Here is an 11,722-nt window from a genome sequence, read left to right as displayed (position 1 = left end):
TGTTTGTTGTGCGTATGTATGTATGTATATAATTATATATATATATATATATATATCTATATATATATATAGTTTTGGCTGTTTGTGCTCGTGTTGTTCATGACTATTTGTACAATTGGAGATACATGTGTATGAGGTATCATCTAGCCGCGTGTTGTCATCATATTTGTATCATACGTATCATATTGTGAAATACCTACGTTGTTTCGTAAAATCATAGATGTACTTCGAAATCGATTATGCGTACATATACGTATTTTACGTGTAGATAATATGCAAATATAAATGCAAAAGGGTTTTGTTTATATTATTGTTGTATTCGTTTTATGTCAAGAGGTATCGACGTTATATTATTATGAGGACCTATACACTTGTACATGTATGGCATATGATCATGTGCATGGTTATGCATGTTGTTTATGAGCGGTTTATATGCGCAGATATATTTTATTTTTGATATTATGTATAAACCCGCATTTGTAGCTGTTTCTAACAATCGATTTTTTGTGATTTTTTCTGCATGTGTCAACATGTAAGAATATACGCAGACAGAAGTATTTGTAAACCAATGTGAAAAAATTGATAATATGGCATTTATAATTTACCATACCTCTATATCAGTTGCAGACCGTCATGGGCATGTAAACCTGTAAATGCTCAGCACGATATACTTTTTTTGATCGTCTTACAAGTTTAGGCAGAGGTACTATAAACCTGATTCTTTTACTAGTTTTTCCCCGTATACGTCGAAAGCTGCGTCTGTTGTATGAAAGTCGACATGATGTGATATGTGCTCTTTTGCGATATTATTTATTCAGGCTGCTTAGATTAGCGAGATGTCGTGAGATAGTTTCTATTCGTTTACCCTCACTCTTGATCACATATGCCAATCTAACATGGTATCGTAACTGCCTGTTTGAGGTCCTTGTTCTCAACGTCTCTGTATATCATTGTGTACAGCAATGGTTGGTCTTGGGACCGCCGCGTCAGTCGGAGTTATGCTGATATTTCTGGCATGCGCCTTGCCAGCTTTCAATAATTGGACGCCTTTGTTTGTAGGTAAGTGCTTCAAAGTTTGTTTTGCGTTCAACGTTCACTTTTCTATCACGATTGCTACTTGGTACAGTTCTTATTACATTATTGCAGAAGCACAAATGTTACAAATGTATGCCATTTAGTCCGGATAATATTCCACGTGATACGAATCGTATCCTACATATGTGGGCACAGTGTGTGCAGTTTGATCTGACCACACCGATGTGTCGCTGTGATCACATATCGTGCTATTGCAATTGAAGGTTTGTCCCTACGGAATGTCAATCTGAGAGAATGTCCAAAACATGTCGAGATGCTTTCAGGATTTCTCACTTACCCTCAGCTTACCACAGGCCTCTCTCGCCTCACGCCCTCTCACCTTCCACCTTTTTTATTTTCCCCCTTCGAAAAATGTGTTCTTCGAAGGTTGCTGTAATCTACTCGTTTTGCACTACTTATTTTGGGGTTACTACAAGCAACTATATCCTTTTATTTCTGCCAACGCTCCCTTCTGTCTTTTTTTAACATACTTTACCACTCCCCTACACGTACATCACCATTTGGTTGCAACTATAGTATTTTTCTACTTGACTGCGCCACTGCCAGTAGCGATCTCTCAGAAAATGGGAAGTGACGTATTCGGCGAAGCACAGTATGTCTTTTACTTCGTGTTATATATATCGTATAGTGATCTATCTGGCAAACCACTGTTTCTTACTTTCTTCGTATTGCTTAAAATGAGACACGATGTATCTGGCGAAGCATAGCGTGGTTTTTGATTAGTATTGGTGTCTGGCAGCGGACTTATCTGATTAAATGTTCATGTGACTAGGTGGACAGGAACCAGTGTCGTCTTCTTGTCGTACATGTACGAGTGCTGCTGAGAGAGCATCTAATCTCGATATTTTCTATAGCTTCTCATTTCTTAAAGCATGTACCTATATGTCGGTCGTGCATGTTCTCTTTAAGCTGAAGAGTATTTGTTTTTCTTCGATACCATGGTTTGTAAGTTTTATATTCGAGCATCTACGTTAGCAGTTGCCCTATGAACGATCTATCTTCTCGGCTTTCAAGGATGGGTTTCTCTGCTAGTTGATTGTCAAAAGTGGTGTACGCATGACTTGACTGCTTGCACGACTTGAGAGTATGCACAGAACAGTGCTATATCCACGAATGATACAGTCGTTTTCGTAGGTGATATATATATATATATATACTAGACTCGCAATGCCCACAGCTGTTGAGAATAGCTGGCGTAAGTTCATACATTATCAGTCCGGCTGGTAGCTCTCAGTTCCAGGAATTTTGTTTCCTAATACCTCAGTCGTAGTAAAACCCTTTGCTTGCTAACAACTGCAAACCCCTGTGATGTTTGATTTTAGGGGTCCGATGGAGATGGGAGTGTTTGCAAGCACTTCACTGATGCTCGCCGCTTTTGGTACGTTAAAAGTTCAAAAGTTCCACGTTTTGATAATCTCGCTTTATAATATTAGCATTTTAGGGTGTAGCGCATCGTCAATACTACTATATTCACACAGTTATTTTATTGTCCTCATATGTCCTTGTGTAGTATCTGAGATTTGCAAGATATATTAACAGGCAAAGCCTTCAGTACATCACCTTGGTGTATCAGTCGCTTAACTTTGTGCGCCTAGTACATTACATTGAAAGTACATAGGTATGCATATACAAGGCCCGTTTGTGATTCATCTGCGAACCGCACTCATTTATTATTAGGCGTGAGGCAGGATGTAGACTTTAACACGTCTCGTCGGACTTCAGTGCATAAATCGTGTCTCGAACTGTAAATTTTATTAGCATATACTGTACTTATTTAGGCCTGTGCCTCTTCCTCTATTCGAGCTTATGCCTACCCTGCCTTTCTTAGGTCATCACTCCGCTAGTTTTGACTTCCTCCGGAAGGTGAAGTTCACTAATGCAGTATATGATATATTGTGGTTATGCCTCATCATTACGCGCTCTATGGAGCTCTTAGTCGTTTCATCGCTAGTTTACCGAGAGTTTTGAAATCTTTTCACATTCATCTAGCGTGGTGAGCAGGCCTATCTTTGTGCTTAAGGTATATATTCTGGATGAGAATCGAGTGCCGCACGTTGAAAAATATTAGTTATTATATCACATCTTAATAGACAGAAAAGCGTGAACTGCCCTATACGTGAACTATTAACCATGATTGTTTGATATCATGTTGCTCTCAGACTAATTCTGTAGACATCCATCGATTGCCTCTACTTGCTTTGAGCTTTACCGAACTGCAATATATAACGTATTCTTCTTGCTGATATGTGTAGGGCAACCTATGGTGTTATATCATAATAACGATTGATATGTAGCCTCTACTTTTGGCTAAACCTCTGTATTAGTTCGCTGATCTTCCAAGCAGCGATTATGGATATGTTGTATACGAATTGAACGACATTTCCCTCGCTCTCCACTTTGTGCAGGCCTACCGATGGTATTATGTCATGCGTCAATCATCACGCTGGGGGCTCTTTTTATGGTGCTGATCGGGAACATATTTGTATTCGGCTCAATGGTAGCATATGTAATTGTTTTCATGGAAGAAAGCGACTGGTAGCCGGACGCCTTGCAATTACCCATATATATATATATATATATAAACAGTATAATTTGATGTGTGCAACACAAATGAAGAGTTCTTCCGATGCTCAAGTATACTTTGACACGATATTGATTTTAAGCTTGGATTCAGAGACGTACTATCATTGTTAAATCAGAATTTGTGGTCTCCTATACCTCAACATTGCAAAGTTCGCCCCAAAATCAACAAACAACAAAATCAGAACACGAACTACCTATAAAATTGTTCGGGTACTTGAGCACGGGACGCACGATATATTTGTATCATTTTAATGCACGTCTTTGTATACGCTGTTCTAATAACATATGAGTGTATATCAGTATTTTAAAATAGGTGTCGTATTTTTAATGCTTTTAGTGTAAGTGTACATTTCATAGCTTCAGCGCTGACGTTCGCGAGCGGATTATTATATTTGTGTTTAGGCTGGTCGAATTGACAAGTTGTGCTGTGATGACTGTATTTTTTACTGAGCCTTACTCGCGTGGATGACGGTCAATAGCTTCTGACATCCCCCAAGCCCTTCAACTAGATGCGACGACCTGACAAATAATAATACAAATCGCATAATGTGTAGTAAATGTATGTATTTCATGCTGTGAAAACTCATAGGCATGACCTTAAAATTAAAGTAGTTTTGACCTGTAGCATGCGAAAAGGTAGACACCAGTAACATGAAAATCATCATAAGAGGACTGATAATTGCGTGTATATTGCACAACTTAAATGTATATTGCACATATATTTTCGCCGATACTTGGACAGGGCTTTAGTCCCTGTGCCGGGGTGTTCGTCTACCATTCACTTCAAAGAGTAGTAGAATACCTGTATATAGCAAACATTACTCAGAAACAACTATCTGTATGAAGTATACAAGTTATACAAAAGTACAAAGAGAGTTTGGCTTCCTTCTCGGCTTGTTGTTTAGCAATACGCTTCACTTTGACTTTAGTGGCTTCTTCCTCGGCGGCCACTTTATCTTACGTTGCATTTACGGCGCAACTGTATAATAGTTGAAAGCGCCGTCTTCTTGTACTCTTTAATTTGTCATAGGCTCGAGAGGGCATAACGAGTAACCTCTAAAAAGCCATTCGGGTATGGGCAGATGGCGATTGTATAACTAGAATAAATATAGAGTGTATTTGTGTGTATAAATAGGCAATCATAGCACACGCACAAACACTTGTTCGCTTGCACTAAAGTATAGATTAGAGAACAAGGCAATAAATGTAATAGAATTTGCAAAGAGTTATACGTACTTAAGCTAACAACTGCAAACGATCCTTCTCGGCTTGTTGTTTAGCAATACGCTTCACTTTGACTCTAGTGGCTTCTTCCTCGGCGGCCACTTTATCTTACGTTGCATTTACGGCGCAACTGTATAATAGTTGAAAGCGCCGTCTTCTTGTACTCTTTAATTTGTCATAGGCTCGAGAGGGCATAACGAGTAACCTCTAAAAAGCCATTCGGGTATGGGCAGATGGCGATTGTATAACTAGAATAAATATAGAGTGTATTTGTGTGTATAAATAGGCAATCATAGCACACGCACAAACACTTGTTCGCTTGCACTAAAGTATAGATTAGAGAACAAGGCAATAAATGTAGTAGAATTTGCAAAGAGTTATACGAACTTAAGCTAACAACTGCAACGACCCGGCCGGAAAATTGTCCGATAACAAAATCCATTTCAGCGCACTACTAGCAAAATCGTCCTCGTCCTCGTCCTCGTCCTTCTCCAGTGACTCTAGTCCTATTCATTCTACTGAAACACAAAGGAGCCTTTTAAGTTGAGTACCGCTACGCTTCCAGCCCGTAACTAAAACAATATCGACAACCTCTGCTACTTCGCAGACTTCAGCAACCACGCCACCACTTATATACGCCATCACTAACATCTCCCAGGGTGATCGACCCCACACCAGCCATTACGTCAGCCGATATTGCCTCGTCACCAACATAATCACTACGGGTCCCTCTGCTGTACCTATCTCACACGCAGATATTCAGGACTTGATACAACTAGTGCATTACCAAAATGCATCAATTGGTCAACTAAAGGGCATCATGTCAGCCCTATCATACCGTAGCACAGGCATGAAGAGAACGTACACACTACTAGCCACTATCAGGCCGGACCGCCATAAAGAACTACCCTCTGCAAAAGATCACATTCCCTGGCTCTGAGCTTCAATCACATCATATTATAGAACTCCAGCAATGCGTTCTCATTGGTCCCATACCGATCGAATAGGTTAAACGATACCCATTGTACTATTTGTCACCGATTGGAGTCTTTTGTAAACTACGGGCTGACGGTTCTCTCAAACGTCGTCGTATCCCCTACTTACCTTACCGCACCACTCGAATGTCCATTCTGCCATAACATTCAGAGAACTTCAATGTATCAAGCTATGCAAGGTGCTAGTTCATGTGGCAGCTGCCCCCGTCGATCCCACTTTTTTGGTGGTCGATGTTGGACGTGTTTCGAACTATTCGGATCAGACAGCAGGACACTCTCTCGTGCGATTCCTGTTCGAGGAAGCCACATACTTTGAGCGCGCTATACCTTTTGGCCTCCGTAGTAGCCCCTAAATACTTGAGCGTTTAGGAGCTGTTTCTGGCAACAGGTCTAGACAAACGCCGGTTAGTAGACGACCTATTGGCTATTTACACTGCGGGCATAGGTGCTTGCGAACCAGTAAAAAATGCGCGCTATTTGCACACCTCGACATTCCTATCGCTTTCGAGAAATCCACCACTAACGTTACTCATTGATATATATATGCCCGCGCATATTGGTTGGGAAGGATGGTTCGCGCCTACTGAGGAGAAACACTATGATGATCTTGTGATTTTAAAAGGACACTAAAGCAACATGCTTGAAGAAGGATAAATGAGAAACTGACGCAATACATGCTCGATAACAAAGCACCTGTATACAATATTATTTTCTCGAATATGGTCACCTAGGCATTTTCATAGTACTGAATAGAATACTTAAAGAGAGTATTATGACTCAATAAGTACTCTCAATCAGAGAGCGAGATCAGCGGCGACGAATAAGTTGTTAAAAATCAACTATTGCTGGACTATGAAGATATCGGATTCGTGGACTCGGCCTGAGTCTAAGCTGAACGGCCTGTCCTCTATTAGATGCAGGTTATGTTAACAAGTTGATTTGGTTTGTTGTTCAAGAGTTGTTAAATGTATGTATAGGTGTTCAATTAGTTTGCTGTACAAAATAGACTTGCGTGTTTTCAATATTGTTGCTGTAATTATATATGTCGAAGAGCCGACACTTCGTTAAATCTCTATTAACTAGTGAGTTTATTCCGTTCCGAGGAGGCTGTTTTTATCCGGCGAAAAGTTTGTTTAAATAATTGGTCATGACTTATATAGTTCACTCTCACAGAGTATGAAATACATGTGGAAGAAGTAGACGACTGATAGCCAGTGAGCGAAAAGACTAAAGGACATATGGAGACTGAAAGAACCAATGAGCGAGATATTGCGAGACCGTGAGACTATCTGAGAAAATGAAGGACGTCAGTTCCAAGCTGAAGGATGCTGCTGGCTACTTAAACTGGAAGTTGAAGTAGAAGCCAGGCTGAAGGAAGAGGGTGTATTTCTAACTGCCACGTATCGTGAGAAGGATATTTCACATCCTATCATTGCCAATAGTACTGATGACAACAATTGTCTAGGCTATCTTAGTGGTATCGATGATCTTGCCGTCGTCTAAGCCTAAATGACCGCCGTGATGAATCGCCAAACGGAGGTAAATCTGAATATCCAAACAAAGAATAGCAACCGAATACGTGTGATACATCGGAAGAAAATTACTAAAGTTGCAACCCGACTGGAAATTCTGTTTTAAAGCTGGCGAACTAATTTTATGAGCTGACGGATACTCATCGGCGCCTAGCATTTACGAAGGCCCTTCCACACCACACCAGTTTATGCATCTCAGGACCGATATAGACGCGAAAATGGCAACCGATACTTATCTCAACTTCATGCAGGTGAAGGAATCTGTTATTGTACTATAAAGTCGATGATGATCAGGAGGACTCTGGCCTCTATACTGGTAGGCGCGACCGTACCTTTTTTTTTCTGTGACGAGAATCGGGTACTGTCAACGGAGCTGACGCCTTTTGGATGATGCCAGTTTACTAGACGGTCTTATTTTCTAAAGTATTGGAATGACATTTGCACTTGCATTGGTTGATTTACTATCGCACGATTTCCTAATTTTACTACACAGAACCATATGTGCGTCCAGTTATATACTATTTTCACCCAAATGTTAGTGGCTACGCGTTCCTAAAGGGACGAGATTATCTTGCAACATGGTGAGTAGGACAGATTTGGTGTGAATGTTGATCGTTGGGGTCAGAAACTTTTAATCATTTGAAAGTTTGTGTCAATGAGTAATTTTAAATGTATTTAATTTGTAACCATTTTTGTTAATTTCTAGAGACGACAGACTCATTAAAAGTAAATACATCGATTGGTCAAGAATGGAAATTGTAATCAGTACTGAATCCAGTTCTCAAGTAAAATCAAAATTGTAGTAAAACAACTCCGAATGCCGTAAATACGAACCGTACAAAGACTTTCGAGGGCAATTATTGTTCTCGAAAGTTTGCCCTTCGGGGATCATTTAAATGGCGGAGATTGACAGCGAATAGAATATCAGATGCCGATTCTGCTCCTGGCTTCGATCTTGGATTTCCATCTGCCAGTTCGGATGAGCCCACACTTGACAATGATGTCTTAATGACAATGATATTGTTACTCGCGTTGTTAGGTGTGGGAGACTTGATCATAATAGGTGTCGAAATTTCATTTATGGGCTGCAGTTCAAATATCCATCATCGTATATGAAAGGGTAAGATGATCTTGGAATTGGAACGGATGTGTACAATTGGCAATGATGGCGATACTTTGGATTGAGATGATTTCAATGCTCGCACAGTAACTTGAACATATCAGGTGTCGAACTCACTTGCCTACTTTATATATGTAAACGTTGTTTACGTTTTGACAGGGTATTCATACGGGTATTTGCATAAAGTATAGCCGGATTGAACGGCCGTTCCATCTCTATTTTCTCGGCAAACCCCTAACTGTATTTGTTACACCATATGATATCCAAGTCTAAAGTGTGCAACATTACACCTACTAAAACTCTTGTATACATAATTTCAAGAACTTCTGATCAGCACATTAAACCAACTCGTAAACACAGCTTGTGTTCAGGAAAAATACTATACAACACATTCAGCTAAGGCTGAGTCCGCCAATTGGACTTTTCCCAGTCCGGCAATATACATTTCGACACCCCCACGAACGAAAGAATTTAGCTGCTGTTGCTCATATGACTCCCCCATAAGCTAGGCGCACTTACAAATATACGTAGACACGAGGGTGCATTTATAACAGCGAAGATCCAACATCTGATTGCGATGTGTCACAAATACAGCTCGCGGTAGTGCTTTAGTCAAAGCATCAGCGACCGTCAACTCGTATCGTTTTTTAGTTCACAACTCTCGTACAAAGGGATACTTAGCATATATATGGATATTACGCTTGGTAGCCAACTCTTCCGCCATCTTCTTAGCAATTTGGTTGTTCTAACAACACGAACCCGGCAGGTTATTGTGAACGACCAAGCTCAGATAGCAGATTCAAGTCGGTGTTGACATCACGGCAGGATTCCACAAGGCCTATCTATTCGGATTCCGCTGTACTGAGAGCGACGAGGGTCTGACTGCGCGCTCTCAAGTATAATCGAGCATTTGCAAGGACACCCAAGTATCATATATGAGATCGTTTGATCTTCTATCTAATATAGATCGCATCAGAGTACGTACAAAGACACAAATCCTTCCCGGACTCACTAGAGGTTCCCCAGTCATAGTATCCTAATATCAAGGATCCGACCAAAGTATCATATATGAGATCGTTTGTTCTTCAATCCAGTATAGCTCGCATCAGAATACGTGCAAAGACACAAATCCTTCCCGGACTCACTAGAGGTTCCCCAGTCATAGTATCCTAATAATAATGATCCGACCAAAGTATCATATATGAGATCGTTTGTCCTTCTATCCAGTATAGCTCGCATCAGGATACTTACAAAGACACAAATCCTCCCCGAACTCACTAGAGGTTCCCCAGTCATAGTTTCCTAATATTAAGGATCCGATGATGTTATGAAACTCAGAGTCCTGCAGAACTGTGCGAGACAGATGAACATCAAAGGATGTACTCATGGATGTACTTACTCTCTCCAAGGGTTCAATTTTCGTAACTAGCTGTTCAACATACGTAGGTTGCGAAACTGTGTCAGGACAAAGTACCGTAGACGGGATGTAGGACCGGACCAGAGGACCAGACCTAAAAGATCAATTTCAGGACCGGGCCAGATAACCGGACCAGATAGTGCAATATAGATTTTAGTGAGAGAGGATGATGACTCATCGGATATCATCATAAATTTGTAACTAGGAAACCAAAACCTTAGATACGGATATTTTCACATGACCAGTAGTTAGAAGAAATCGAGTCCCATATAGGAACATGATTAATAAATACAGCAAGTGCGCCATTCAGAACGGTACTTTTGACTGATATCACTTATTCAGACTTAACATTCTCTACTAAGCGTTTCTCGGTTTTGACTACATTTTTAAGTGACCGAACTACTGTATTTATTACACTGCGTTCTTTGTAAATTAAATCAACTAAAAATCAAACTTGTTATATATATTTTTGCTTACCATAATGAAGAGACCTACTTATAAATTTTATTTTTTGTGTGATGTTGTGTTATAATCTTCACTCTGTAGTATGAAGTATATTTAGCAGATAGAGTAAAATAAAAATTACGCGACAACGGTATGTATCCATAAAATCAATGACAACACGTCCTAGTTGTCTCAAATGTGAAGCGTGAAATGGTACACTCAATCCAATCATTCCAATATGAAGCCGCATGTTGAGATGATGGGGGCTGGCAGATATTTAGCAGATAGAGCAAAATTAAATAATTGCGGGCCAACGGTGCGTATCCATGAAATCAATGTCAATACATTTTAGTTGTCCCAAATGTGAAGCGTGAAATGGTACACCTAACCCAATCATTCCAATGTGAAGCCGCATATTGAGATGATGGGGCTGGCGTTGGAATGAGTATAAGCTTCACTTTTGGAATGATTGTGCTATTATTTGAAATAGACTTCCAGTTAAGTTTAACAGTCCAAAAGCGGGAGGTGGTTATCAAATACTCAGGGCTTAGACACTTTCAACTTTACGCCTTTGAAATATTGAGCTAAAATAATTGGTTGAACATACTATTGTGACCTGACCAAACATAAAAAATCAGACATCGTCGACGTAAAGAAGCAATGTAACATCGCGAACAGAATGGTCACAGATGTTCTCATCTTGCGGACTTTTGTTAAAGCCTAGTGATGTTATGGTGCGGCCAATGTACTGGCTCCAGAGCAGCCCGGCTTACATTAAGCCGTAGAGAGGCCACGGCGGAGTTTCTGCACCGATGGGGTGGATAATGTCCAAGCTCAACACTCCCCTTCGAGGGGAGCATGTAGACCGGCGCATCTAGTTTACAATATAGATACGCTGTGTTGACTTCAAAGTGAAAGTGATGAAGTTCCTTGTTGTTGTGGTCAGAATACAAGTACTTAGGTTTATTTGTTTATTTTAGTTTTATTATAGTTTTTACAGTTTATCAGAATATTCTGATAAACTTGGTTTTTGCTGACTATCACAGCACATGACTTATGACTCATTATTAGAGTCATTAATTTTCAATTACTAATAAATGGACAACGTCTCCCTCTCTATGAGAGGAGAACGTTGCGATACAGTTATTGAAGCGCTCGTTTACCACATTTTTAACTTACCAGGGAAGTTGTGAGCTTATTAGTAATTAATGAATAAGCTACTTTATAGTAATTGAATGAAATTTATCAGATTTTTTCTATAAGAATACGACGAACAAAGAAAGAAAACATCGAATGTAATAGAGAAAGTAAG

Source organism: Sphaeroforma arctica (assembly GCF_001186125.1).
Source record: "Sphaeroforma arctica JP610 unplaced genomic scaffold supercont1.9, whole genome shotgun sequence".
Classification (NCBI taxonomy): Eukaryota; class Ichthyosporea; order Ichthyophonida; genus Sphaeroforma; species Sphaeroforma arctica.
Note: the sequence above shows the minus strand (reverse complement) of the source record.